Raw genomic sequence first — 12,971 nt, 5'->3', positions numbered from 1 at the left:
ACTGAAAAATATGTACATGTGTCTGCTTTATTGGCTAGGGCTTATTCTGTTTTTCTTCCTTTTCCATTATAGTCATAAAAAATGATATGCTGTGAATCTTTCCTCTGTAAGCTCTCAGCTCTACTTGTTGGCTAAGACAGATATTAAACCAGAAGAGAAGGGGGTTCTGGTAAAAATAGTAAGAGAAAATGTAGCAATAATCATAAATGTGAGACTTTTTTTTTTCATGTGGCAAATATTTATTGAATACCTATTATGTGCCAGTAATGCATAAAATGAATGTGGTCCCTGCTCTTACGGAGTTGATAGTCAGTTGGAGAGACATTAAAAAAAAGTCTTAAATGACTGTTATCCACAATGTCAAACTATGTTAATGTTTACAAATACTCCAAAACAGTGTGCATCTCAATTTTAATGTGCATATGAATCTACTGGAGATTTGTTACAAATGTAGATTGTGATTCAGTAAGTCTGAGTTGAGGCCTGAGATACTGCATTTCTTTCTTAAAAAAATATCCTTTTTAAGGTTTGAGTTACATGTGATAAAATTCACACATTTTAGGTATATATGTTAACAACTTTTGACATATCTATCTCTATCTCTATCTCTATCTCTATCTCTGTCTCTGTCTCTGTCTCTGTCTCTATCTATCCTATTGTTACAACCACCCTAAAGACAGCAGTTTTAACAAGTTCCAGGTAATGCAAATACTGCTGGTTTGAGGGACCACACTTTTGAGTGTCAAGGTTATAATCATCAATTCAGACTTTAATCACTGAAACTGAGATAGCTCAATATCAACAAGAAGTTTTGGGTTGATTTTTATTTTAAAACTGGTCATGACTATATATACATTTTTAAATTGTTTTGAATTGAAAACGAAGTGTCATGAATTAAAAAGATACCAAAAACTGACCTGTTCTTGCCTCCTGGCTACAGTTTCCCTTTGGACAACCATTTCTTGCATATCCCTCCTTAGATATTCTGTACATATAGAAGTAATTATATATTTAAATTCTCCACTTACCTCCTCCTTTTTTTTTTTTTTAAATTTTTTTTTTTTTCAACGTTTTTTATTTATTTTTGGGACAGAGAGAGACATAGCATGAACGGGGGAGGGGCAGAGAGAGAGGGAGACACAGAACCGGAAACAGGCTCCAGGCTCCGAGCCATCAGCCCAGAGCCTGACGCGGGGCTCGAACTCACAGACCGCGAGATCGTGACCTGGCTGAAGTCGGACGCTTAACCGACTGCGCCACCCAGGCGCCCCTACCTCCTCCTTTTTTACACACATGGCTGCTGTTCTAAAGACCTGTTTCTCTGATGCTTTCATTTCATTTCATTTCATTTCATTTCATTTCATTTGGGGGTGGGTGGGTGGAGAAAGAGTGAAAGAGAGGATTCCAAACAGGCTCTGTACTGTTAGCATGGAGCCCGATGCGGTGCTCTATCTCACTACTGTGAGATCATGACATGAGCCCAAATCAAAAGTTGGATGCTTAACTGTCTGAGCCACCAAAGTGCCCCTGATGCTTTTTATTTTTAAAATTAGATTTTATCTTTTATTTGTAATTTAAAAAAAAAATGAAGTGAAATTTATATAGCATAAAATGCATAGATCATCAGCATGCAATTTGAGCTTTAACAAATGAATACACTCTTGTAATGTAAATCCCAATCAAGACCTGATGCTTAACTTGGACAGGCTTGTGTCATGCTTATTTTGATGTTTCTAATTCTGTGATCATGATAGGATTTAATAAAGCATTAATGAACCACTGCTTTATTGGATATAGGACTCATAGATGCTTTGAGATATCAACTACTTTAAAAGAAACTTTATTTTTTAGAGACGTTTTAGGTTCATAGCAAAATTAAAGGGAAAGTACAGAGTTCCCATACACCCTCTACTCCCACATGCATAGCCTCCCCCACTATCAACATCTTGCACCAGAGCAGGACATTTGTTACAGTTGATGAACCTAAATTCACACATCATAATCACTCAAAGTCCATACAAAATATAGAATAGTTTCACTGTCCTAAAAATCCTCTGTGTTCTATGTATTCATCTCTCCCTTTTTTCCTAACCCCTGGCAAACAATGATCTTTTTACGGTCTCCATAGTTCTACCTTTTCCAGAATGTCATATAGTTGATATCATGCCATATGTGGCCTTTTTCAAATCGGTGTCTTTCACTTAGTAATATGTATTTAGGGTCCCTGTATGTCTCCATGGCTTGATAGCTCATTTCTTTTTAACTATGAATAATATTTCATTGTCTGCATGTTTATTAATCAAGTCACCTACAAGGACATCTTGGTTGCTTCCAAATTTTGGCAATTATGAATCAAGCCACTCTAAACATCCATGTGCAGGTTTTTGTGTGGACATACGTTTTCAACTCCTTTGAGTAAATTCCATGGAGCACAATTGCTGGATTGTATAGGAAGATTGTGTTTAGTTTTGTGAGAAACTACCGAAGTGTCTTCCAAAGTGGCTGTACCATTTTGCATTCCCTCCATCAATGAGTGAGAGTTCTTGTTTCATATTCTTAGCTACATTTGATGTTGTCAGTGTTTTGGATTTGGGCCATTCTAATAGATGTATAGTAGTATCTTATTGCTTTAATTTGCACTTTTCTAATGAAATATGGTGTTGAACATGCTTATTGCTGCATCTGCATATCATCTTTGGTGAGGTATCTCTTCAAGTCTTTTGCCCATTTAAAAATTATTGGGTTGTCCATTTTCTTATTGTTGAGTTTTAAGAGTTCTTTGTGTATCTATCTATATCTATATATATGTATACACACACACACACACACACACACACACACATATATATATATATTTAAGTTTATTTATTTTGGAGGGGGAGAGCACAAGCAGGGGAGGGGCAGGAAGAGAGGGAGAGAGAGGATCCCAAGCAGGCTCCACGCTGTCAGCTCAGAGCCTGATGCTGGGGCTCGATTCCATGAACTGAGCTCGATTCCAGAGCCTGAGGATAGGGCTCCCATCTTCCATGTGAGATCATGACCTGAGCTGAAACCAAGAATTGGACACTTAGCCAACTCAGCCATCCAGGCTGCCTTTGCATATTTTGGGTAACAGTCATTTATCAGATATATTGCTTATGGATATTTATTTCCCAGTCTGTGGCTTGTCTTCTCATTCTCTTGAATTAACTCACTTTTTAGAAGGGGATTCTGAAAAAGATTGAAGGGTAACGAAAGTTCTGATACAGAGAATGGTTTATAATTTTGTGATTAAAATTTTTTTTAATGTTTATTTTTTGAGAGAGAGAGAGAGAGAGAGACAGAGCACGAGCAGGGGAAGGGCAGAGAGAGTGAGGGAGACCCAGAATCCAAAGCAGGCTCCAGGCTCTGAGCTGTCAGCACAGAGCCTGACACAGTGCTCCAACCCACAAACTGTGAGATCATGTCCTGAGCCAAAATCAGATGCTTAGCCAACTGAGCCACCCAGGCAGCCCTATAATTTTATGATTTAAGATAGATCTCTAGGGACACCTGGCTGATTCAGTTGGTTTAGCATCTGACTCAATTTCCCCGTAGGTCATGATCCCAGGTCTTGGGATTGAGCCCCGTGTTGGGCTCCACACTGGGCTTGGAGCCTGCTTGGAATTCTCTCTTTCTCCTTTTGTTCCTCTCCTCCGTTCTCTCTCTCTCTCTCGCTCTCTCTCTCTCTCTCTCTCTCTAAAACAAAACCAAAAACAAAAACAAAAGAGTCTTCAGATAAAAAATTTGGAAGTACTACTTACACATTCAGAATCACTTAAGATTTTTATTAATTTTGTGAAATACATATCAGTTGCATTAACCTGTATATTATTTTAAAAAGAAAAACACTTTAGTTACTCTCCATTGTCAACTTTTTTTTTTTTTTTTAAGATTTTAATCTCTATATTCAACATGGGGCTCAAACTCACAACCTTAAGATCAAGAGTAGCATGCTTTATTGGCTGAGCCAGCCAGGCATCCCCCACTCTGTTGTCTACTTAATAAAATTCTTTCATTATCTTTCTTGAACACATTTCCAATTTTTATTGTTATTGTTTTCCTTTATAGATGATATATAATACATCAGCCAAACTGAACCATTCTGTATTTCCCACAGGGCCTTTCTTCTGTCTTTCTCCTCTCTATTCAAAAATCTTCTATCCTTTAATTCAAGTACTGCCTTTTCATGATACCTTAAGGAAGACTTTGAATCTAACCTAAGAGTATGGTACAAAATATGCAAAACTTAGTATCTAATGATGTTTGTTGTAGCATTATTTATAGTAGCCAAGTAGTGGAGACCACCATGATGTTTAGCAACAGTGGAACAATTATAATGAAAAATGATGTATAGTAGGGCCATATAGAAACATAGAGAGATGATTATGGTATAGTTGGGGGTAAAAAGCCAAATACCAAAATCATGCATGCAAAGTAATTACAGTTCTGAAACAAAAAACAAATGAAAATAGATGAAATGAGGAAGTACACCAAAATAAGTTTTATTAGAGTGGAAGAATGACATGTGCATTTTTTTCTCATTTTATAAATTTTATGTAATACATGTAAAATTAAATAATAATAAATTTTTATGGTAAATATTTGTGCATTTTATTTTACTGTTTAAACGTTTGGTCAAAGCACTGTTAGGAAAACCCCAAAATGAAGCACATAAAGTGTTGAATATTGGGTAACTGCATTGTAAGGGTTTGCAGTGTTTTATAGTTAGCTATAAAAGTTATATCTTTTAGTGATCAGGAGAGCTAGGAGACATCTGAATGTGATGTTTGGATATGGCAGAATTGGTGAAATTTTAATCTTCTAGTTTCTGGCTCTTTGAAGAAAAAAACATTCTTAAAAAATCATGGGGTATTGCCTGTGAGAAGAAAAGAAGGTAAAATAAGATGAAAGTGCATCTTTTTTTTTTCCTTTTTCTTTTTTTAAGTAGGCTCCATGTCCAATGTGGGGCCCAAAGTCACGACCCTGAGATCAAGAGTTGCAGGCTACCAAATGAGCCAGTCAGGTGCCCCAAGATGCGAGGGCTGATGAATGAAGATATTGAAAGGACATAGGAAAGGGAAGGGCAGCCATATAAATAGAGGTGACTATAAAAGAGAGACACCAGAGTGTAAAAATAGTGTGGAGAAGGCCAAAGCTTGGAATGAAGCTTGTGACAAATGCTTAAGTCCATAAAAAGCTTTTAAAATTATTTTAATAGCAATAACAACAAAGAAAGAATAGTCCTGCTGTTTGGACTGTAGTGTTATGTTAGTAAATTGTCAGAGAAAGCAGAGCATTTCTGTTCCCATTTGGCTTTGATCTTTTATTTAAAGGAGAATTATCTCTATTTTTATTTTTATTTGAATATAGTTGACATACAATGTTACATTAGTTTCAGATGTACAATGTAGTGATTCAACACGTTTATAGTTATGCTGTGCCCACCACAAGTGTAGCTACCATCTGTCACCATACAATGCTATTACAGTCCAAGTGAGTATATTCCCTAAACCGTACCTTTTATTTTCATGACCTGTTAATTCCATTACTGGAAGCCTCTACCTCTTTCTCCTCTTCACTCATTTTGCCCATAACCCCACCTGCTTTTCCTCTGGCAATCATCGGTTTGAAGGAGAATTATTTTTATTTTATTTTTTTGTAATTTTTAAAATGTATTTATTTTGAGAGCGGGAGTGAGAGCAGAGAGGGGCAGAGAGAGAGGGAGAGAGAGAGAATTCCAAGCAGACTCTGTACTGTCAGCACAAAGCCCAATTCAGGGCTTGAACCTACAAACCACAAGATCATGACCTGAGCTGAAATCAAGAGTCAGACGCTTAACTGACTGAGCCACCCTGGCACCCTGAAGGAGAATTATTTTTATAATAAAGAGGATAAAAGGGCTATTGTTCTTTTATAGTTACTTATCAAATATATTTATTATGTAAGATTTCCATGTTTATTGTAAATTTATTAAAAAAATTTTTGGGGGATACCATTAGTTTATTATAAAAGAGAGACATGAGAATTATTTACATGATGAAAGATTTCACAACTTCACTGGAATGGTCAGCTTCACTTCATGCCATTTCAATAATGATTTATTTCAGTCTACATACCTTCCAAGAATGTCACCATCTGTAAATAAGAAATAATCCTTGTCATCTAGAACTACTTTGGTGCCTCCGTATTCTGGGAGAAGAACTTTATCTCCAGCTTTCACACTGACTGGTTGATCTCTCCACCCTTTCCTTTAGAGCCTGATCCAACAGCTACTACTGTTGCTTGCAAAACTTTTCCTTGAGATTTTTCTGGAAGCATAATGCCTCCTTTGGTTACAGTTTCAGCTGCACTCCTTTCAACTAAAACTCTGTCAAAGAGGGGAAGAAACTTCCTAAACGCTTGTCCTGCCATGACTCTGGCCGCTGTAGTTCCTACTCTGCTCTGGAGTTGCCGCGGCTGCAGTGAGACCCGCAGTCCGACCCCCGGGCCACGTGAACGTGGGAAAAGCTCCATGTTTATTGTAAATTTAAAAGACAGACTTGTATGGGAAGAAACACACCACCCATATTTATGCCACTCAGGTATAACTATTACTGATATTTTCTTGTGCACCCTCCCAGAATTCTTTTGAGCATAATGTATATATGTATGCAGCATATTTTTTATAAAAAAGGGATGAAACTGCTATTCAGTAGTTTCTTCTTTTTCTCAGAAGTTAATTTCCTCAGAATATGTTCTAAAGTTTTCCATGTTGGTAAATGGAGACTGCACCATCTTTTAAAAAGCATTTATTAAATTACAGCATGTATGCACGAGAGTATGCAAACTGCACAGCTCAGTAAATAATCTTCAAAATAAATATACTCATATAAACACTACTCAATTTAAGAATTAGACCATTATTAGTACCCTAGAAGCCCTAATTATGCTCTTTTCCAATCATTAACCCTTCCTCCTCTCCAGAGATACACTGTTCTGATTTCTAATTCCATAGATTACTCTAGCCTGTGTTTGTACTTCATATGAATATGAATATAGTAAATATGAATATGGTAAATATTCTTTTGTTTCTTCTGTCACTCAGCATTATATTTTGAGGTTCATCTATGTTGTATGCAGTTGTGGTTTTTTATTGTTGTGTAGTATTCCAGTTTATGAACAAACCACAATGCATTTATCCATTCTACTATTGATAGACTTTGAGTTATTTGTAGTTTATTCTGTTTACCACTATACATACATAGTGCACATAGTTTTGTGCCTGGCAGATAACAGGCATTCAATAAGTGTTTATTGAATTTAAGAATGAAATGTCTCACATTTCTTTATGATTACTACTGAATGTTCTCCAAGTTATAAAATGTTAGTAATATACTTTTATCTTCTTCCTGCTAGTGCAAAGACCTTGGAATACTTTAACACCATTTATCCCTCCTGACTTGTATGCTGCTACTATAGTGTAGTTTTGTTTAAAATTTAAATCCTGTAGGGGTGCCTGGGTGGCTCAGTCGGTTGAGTATCTGACTCTTGATTTTGGCTCAGGTCACAGTCCCAGGGTTGTGGGATTGAGCCCTGCATCAGGCTCTGCTCTGAGCTTGGGGAATGCTTTAGATTCTTTCTCTCTCTCCCTCTACCCCCTTCCCTCCCCACTCCAAAATAAAATAAAATTTTAAAAGATTAAAAAAAGATTTAAGCCATATAGAACAGTCAGTATTCATTTAGGTTTACTTACAATTTATTCTTTCTGTTACTCCTTTTTTTCCCCCCTTCCTGCTTCTCCAAAGACTTCATCTGGCATAAATTTTCTTCTGCTTGAAGCAAACTTTATTTGTAATAGTGCCAAAGTAGGAGCAAGCCAGATGTCTTTAATCAGATGAATGTATAAACAAATTGAGGTATATCCATGTATACAGTCGAATACTACTCAGCAATAAAAAGGAACAAACTATTTTTATTATTTTTATTAAAAATTTTTTTCAAAACTTTACTTTCGGGGGGGGGGAGAGAACGAGTGGGGGAGGAGCAGAGAGAGAGAGAGAGAGAGAGAGAGAGAGAGAATCCCAAACAGGCTCTGCAATGTCAGCACAGAGCCCAGTGTGGGGCTTGATCTCATGAAACATGAGATCATGACTTAGTGATGAGCCGAAGTTAAAAGTCAGACACTTAACCAACTGAGCCACCCAGGTGCCCCACAAACATTTTATTTTATTTTATTTTATTTTATTTTATTTTATTTTATTTTATTTTATTTTATCTTATTTTATTTTATTTTTTAACTTCTATTTGTTTTTAATGTTTATTATTATTTTTTTTTAATTTTTTTTTTAACATTTATTTATTTTTGAGATAGAGAGCATGAACGGGGGAGGGTCAGAGAGAGAGAGGATGACACAGAATCCGAAACAGGCTCCAGACTCTGAGCTGTCAGCACAGAGCCCGACGCGGGGCTTGAACTCACAAACCGCGAGATCATGACCTGAGCCGAAGTCGGACGCTTAACCGACTGAGCCACCCAGGTGCCCCTTAATGTTTATTATTGAGAGAGAGAGAGAGAGAATGCATGCATGCATGAGTAGGGGAGGGGGAGAAAGAGAGGGAGACTGAGGATCTGAAGTGGGCTCTGTGCTGACAGTAGAGAGCCCGAAGCAGCGCTCAAACCCAAGAACCATGAGATCATGACCTGAGCTGAAGTTGGATGCTTAACCGACTGAGCCTCTTAGTTGCCCCCAAAAGGAACAAACTATTGTTATACACAATCACATAAAAGAGTCTCAAAATAATTATACTGAGTTTTCTTTGTGGGAATTTTTTTTTTTAATGTTTTTATTTATTTTTGAGACAGAGACAGAGCATGAGCAGCGGAGGGGCAGAGAGAGCGGGAGACACAGAATCTGAAGCAGGCTCCAGGCTCCTAGCGGTCCGCACAGAGCCCGACACGGGGCTCGAACTCACGGAGTGTGAGATCATGACCTGAACTGAAGTTGGATGCTTAACCAACTGAGCCACCCAGGCGCCCCTCTTTGTGGGAATTCTAAGAATGCTCTGTTCTTGTTTGAAAGTGTTTATTTCACATTATGCTTGAAAGATATTTTTTCAGGGAATAGAATTCTATTAGTTATTATCATTCAGCAGTTTGAGGATGTGTTTCTGTTGTGTTTTGGTTTCTATTATTTTTATTGAAGGTAGCAGACAGTCTGATTTTTTTTCCATGAAGGTAATCTGTTTCCTTCCTCTAGTTGCTTTAAGCATTTTTTCCCTTTGTTTTTGTCTTTGAACGTAGTATGATTTTCTTTGTACTTATTTGCTTGAATTTCATTGGGCTTCTTGTATCTCTATCATGATGATTAAAATCATTTTTTAAGAATTTTAAGCCATTATCACTTTGCGTGTTCTTCTGTCCCATTTTCTTCCTCCTTTTGGAATTTTTGATTTTCCCACTATACCCTCCTCTGTCTCTTGCACCCTTCCTTTTGTTTTTGTTATATTTTATCCTTTTGTCTCTTTGTGTTTTATTCTGCATATTTTCTTTTGATCTATATTCTGAGCTGCTGTTAATCCCACCCATGGAATTCTTAATTTTGGTTAATTGTATGCTCCAATATTAGATTATTTATTTGGTTCTTTGATGATTTTGTCACTTATGCCTTTTATTTCCTTGAACACATTTAGCATGTTTTTTTTCAGGTTTATTGAGATACAATTGATGTAAAATAAACTGCACATCTTTAAAATGTGCAGTGTGATGAGTTTTGATATGTATGATCATCACCACAATCAACATAATCATTACTCCTGTAAGTTTCTTCATGTGTCTTTATAATTCTTGCCTCCTATTGCTTTCACCCCTGCTATTCCCTGTCCCTAAGTAACCACTGATCTGCTTTCTGTTGCTACAAATTACTTGTATTTTTGGAAATGTACAGTATGTACTTTTTGGGGAACTTCTTTCACTTTGAATAATTATTTTGAGATTCATCCATGTGGCTGTGTGTATTAAATAGTTTCTTTTTATTGCTGAGTAGTATCCTGTTGTATGTATATATCTAAGTTTGTTGATCCATTTATCTATTGAAGGACATTTCGGTTGTTTCTGGTTTTTGGCTATTACAATAAATAAAGGTGCTAAGGAACATTCTTATATAGGTCTATGCATGGACATAAGGCATGGATATTTTTTAGTCTGTTTCTGATAACTGTATTTTCTGGATCCCTGTCAGGGAATCTATTGTTGCTTTAAAAAAAGATCTTTCTGGATCTTTCTCAGATCTTTCTGAGCCTGGGTGGCTCAATTGGTTAAGCATCTGACTTCGGCTTAGGTCATAATCTCATGGTTTGTGAGTCTGAGCCCCACATCGGTCTCTGTTTTGACAGTTCAGAGACTAGAGTCTGCTTCGGATTCTGTCTCCTTGTCTCTTTGCCCTTTCCCCGCTCCCTGCTCGCACTGTCTCTCTCTCTCTCTCAAAAATAAAAAATAAACATCAAAAAAACAACTAAAACTCTTTCCTTTTATGCCTAGTCATATTTGATTTATATTGGATGTTATGAATAGAAGAGTTATAGAGATAACTTGAGGTTTAAGTGTAAACATTTATGGTTGCTTCTAGCAGGCGACTAGAGACACTAGTGATTCTGTATCACCTTAATTCAGTTTTAAGTACTGAGATGATTACAGGATGATACAAGAGAAACTGCATAAGTCTGCCAGTTGATTTTTCAGCAGAAACTTTTCAGGCCAGAAGGGAGTGGCATGATATATTCAGAGTGCTGAAAGGGAAAAAACCTACAAGCAAGAACACTCTGCTCAGCAAGATTATCCTTCAGAATAGAAGGAGAGATAAAGAATTTCCCAAACAAAAGTTAAAGAAATTTATCATCACTAAATCAGCCTTTCAGGAAATGTTAAAGGGAATTCTTTAAGTGTAAAGAAAAGGCCATAAGAAGGAAGAAAATTACAAAAGGAAAAAATGTCACAGGTAAAAGCAATTGTATTAAAGGTAGTAAATTAATTACTTATAAAGCCAGTATGGTGGTTAAAACACAAAAGTAGTAAAATCAGTTATGTCCACAAAAATTACCCAAGGGATACACAAAATAAAAAGATGTAAAATATGACATCATCTACATAAAACATTGGAGAAGAGAGTAATAATTTAGTGCTTTTAGGATGTGTTCAAATGTAAGTGACAGTCAACTAAATAGAGACCACTGTGCACTTAAGATGTTATATACTAATCAAGTGGTAACCAAAATCAAAAACTTGTAATGCATACACAAAAAATAAAGAGAATGGAAGGGCGCTTGGCTGGCTTAGTTAGTGGAGCATGACTCTTGATCTCAGGGTTGTGAGTTTGGAGTCACAAGTTCAAGCCCTACTTTGGGGAGAGTTTAATTAAAAAAAAAAAGAGAGAGAGAGAGAGAGAATGGAATCCAAGCATAACACTAGAGAAAGCCATAAAACCACAAGGTGAGAGAGCAAGAGAAGAAGAAAGGAATACGGAAGAACTACAAAAACAACCAAAGAACAACTAATAAAATGGTAGTAAGTACATACCTATAAATAATTACTTTAAATGTAAATGGATTAGTGTTACACTCAAAAGACATAGGGTGACAAAATGGATAAAAAAACAAGACCCATCTAGATGTTGCCTACAAGAGACTAATTTCAGACTGAAAGACACATACAGAATGAAAGTAAAGGGATGGAAAAACATATACCATGCAAATGGAAGTGGGGGGGAAAAAAGGCCAGGGTAACAGTGCTTATCAGACAAAATAGGCTTCCTTCCTTCCTGCCTTCCTGCCTTCCTTCCTTCCTTCCTTTTAAATGTTTGTTTTTGAGAGGGGAGAGCTTGAGTGGGAGAGGTGCAGAGAGAGGGACAGAGGATCTGAAGCAGACTCCATGCTGACAGCAGATAGCCTGATGCAGAGCTTGAACTCATGAACTGTCAGATGCTGAACCCACTGAACCCCTTTATTTATTTGGTTTTAATTTAAATCCCAGTTAGTTAATGTATAGTGTAGTAATTGTTTCAGGAATGGAATTTAGTGATTTATCACTTACATAAAACACCCAGTGCTCATCCCAACTTAATTCCTGTCACTCACTTAGCCCATCCCCCCCCCAACTCCCCTCCAGCAACTTTCAGTTTGTTCTGATTTAAGAGCCTCTTATGGTTTGCCTCCCTCTCTGTTTTTATTTTATTTTTCCTTCCCTCCCTCTATGCTCATCTGTTTTGTTTCTTAAATTCCACATATGAGTGAAACCATATTATTTGTGTTTCTTTCACTGACTTACTTTGTTTAGTATAATACACTCTAGTTTCATCTACATTGTTGCAAATGGCAAGATTTCATTTTTTGATTGCCAGGTAATATTCAGTGTGTGTGTGTGTGTGTGTGTGTGTGTGTGTGTATACACACCCCACATCTTCTTTATCCATTCATCAGTCAGTGGACATTTGGGCTCTTTCCATACTTTGGCTGTTGTCAATAGTGCTGCTATAAACATTGGGGTGCACGTTCCCCTTCGAATCAGCATTTTTGTATCATTTGGATAAATACCTAAAAGTGTAATTGCTGGGTCGTAGGGCCATGCTGCTTTTAATTTTTTGAGGAACCTTCATATTTTCCAGAGTGGCTGCACCAGTTTGCATTCCTACCAACAGTGCAAAAGTGTTCCCTTTTCTCTGTATCCTCACCAACATCTGTTGTTTCCTGAGTTGTTAATTTTAGTCATTCTGACAGGTGTGAGGTGATATCTCATTGTGGTTTTGATTTATATTTCCCTGATGATGGGTAGTCAGACAAAATAGACTTTAAAACAAAGACTGTAGCAAGAGACAAAGACACTACATAATGATAAAAGGACCAATCAAACAAGAGGATATAGTAATTGTAAATATCTATGCACTCAACATAGGAGCACCTGAATTCATAAAGCAGTATTA

General features: G+C 36.8%; 1 protein-coding gene and 1 pseudogene across 4 annotated transcripts in view; one reads left to right on the top strand and one right to left on the bottom strand.

Annotated features, from left to right (window-relative positions):
* SBF2 (SET binding factor 2) overlaps nucleotides 1-12,971 on the top strand; it is a 484,561-nt gene that overhangs the window by 38,213 nt on the left and 433,377 nt on the right. The gene's annotated exons all lie outside the window — the stretch shown is intronic.
* On the bottom strand, nucleotides 6,009-6,462 carry LOC131487461 (10 kDa heat shock protein, mitochondrial-like; annotated as a pseudogene).

The sequence above is a fragment of the Neofelis nebulosa genome, chromosome 10 (genome assembly GCF_028018385.1).
Source record: "Neofelis nebulosa isolate mNeoNeb1 chromosome 10, mNeoNeb1.pri, whole genome shotgun sequence".
Lineage (NCBI taxonomy): Eukaryota > Metazoa > Chordata > Mammalia > Carnivora > Felidae > Neofelis > Neofelis nebulosa.
Note: the sequence above shows the minus strand (reverse complement) of the source record. Positions and strands in the feature narration are given on the sequence as shown.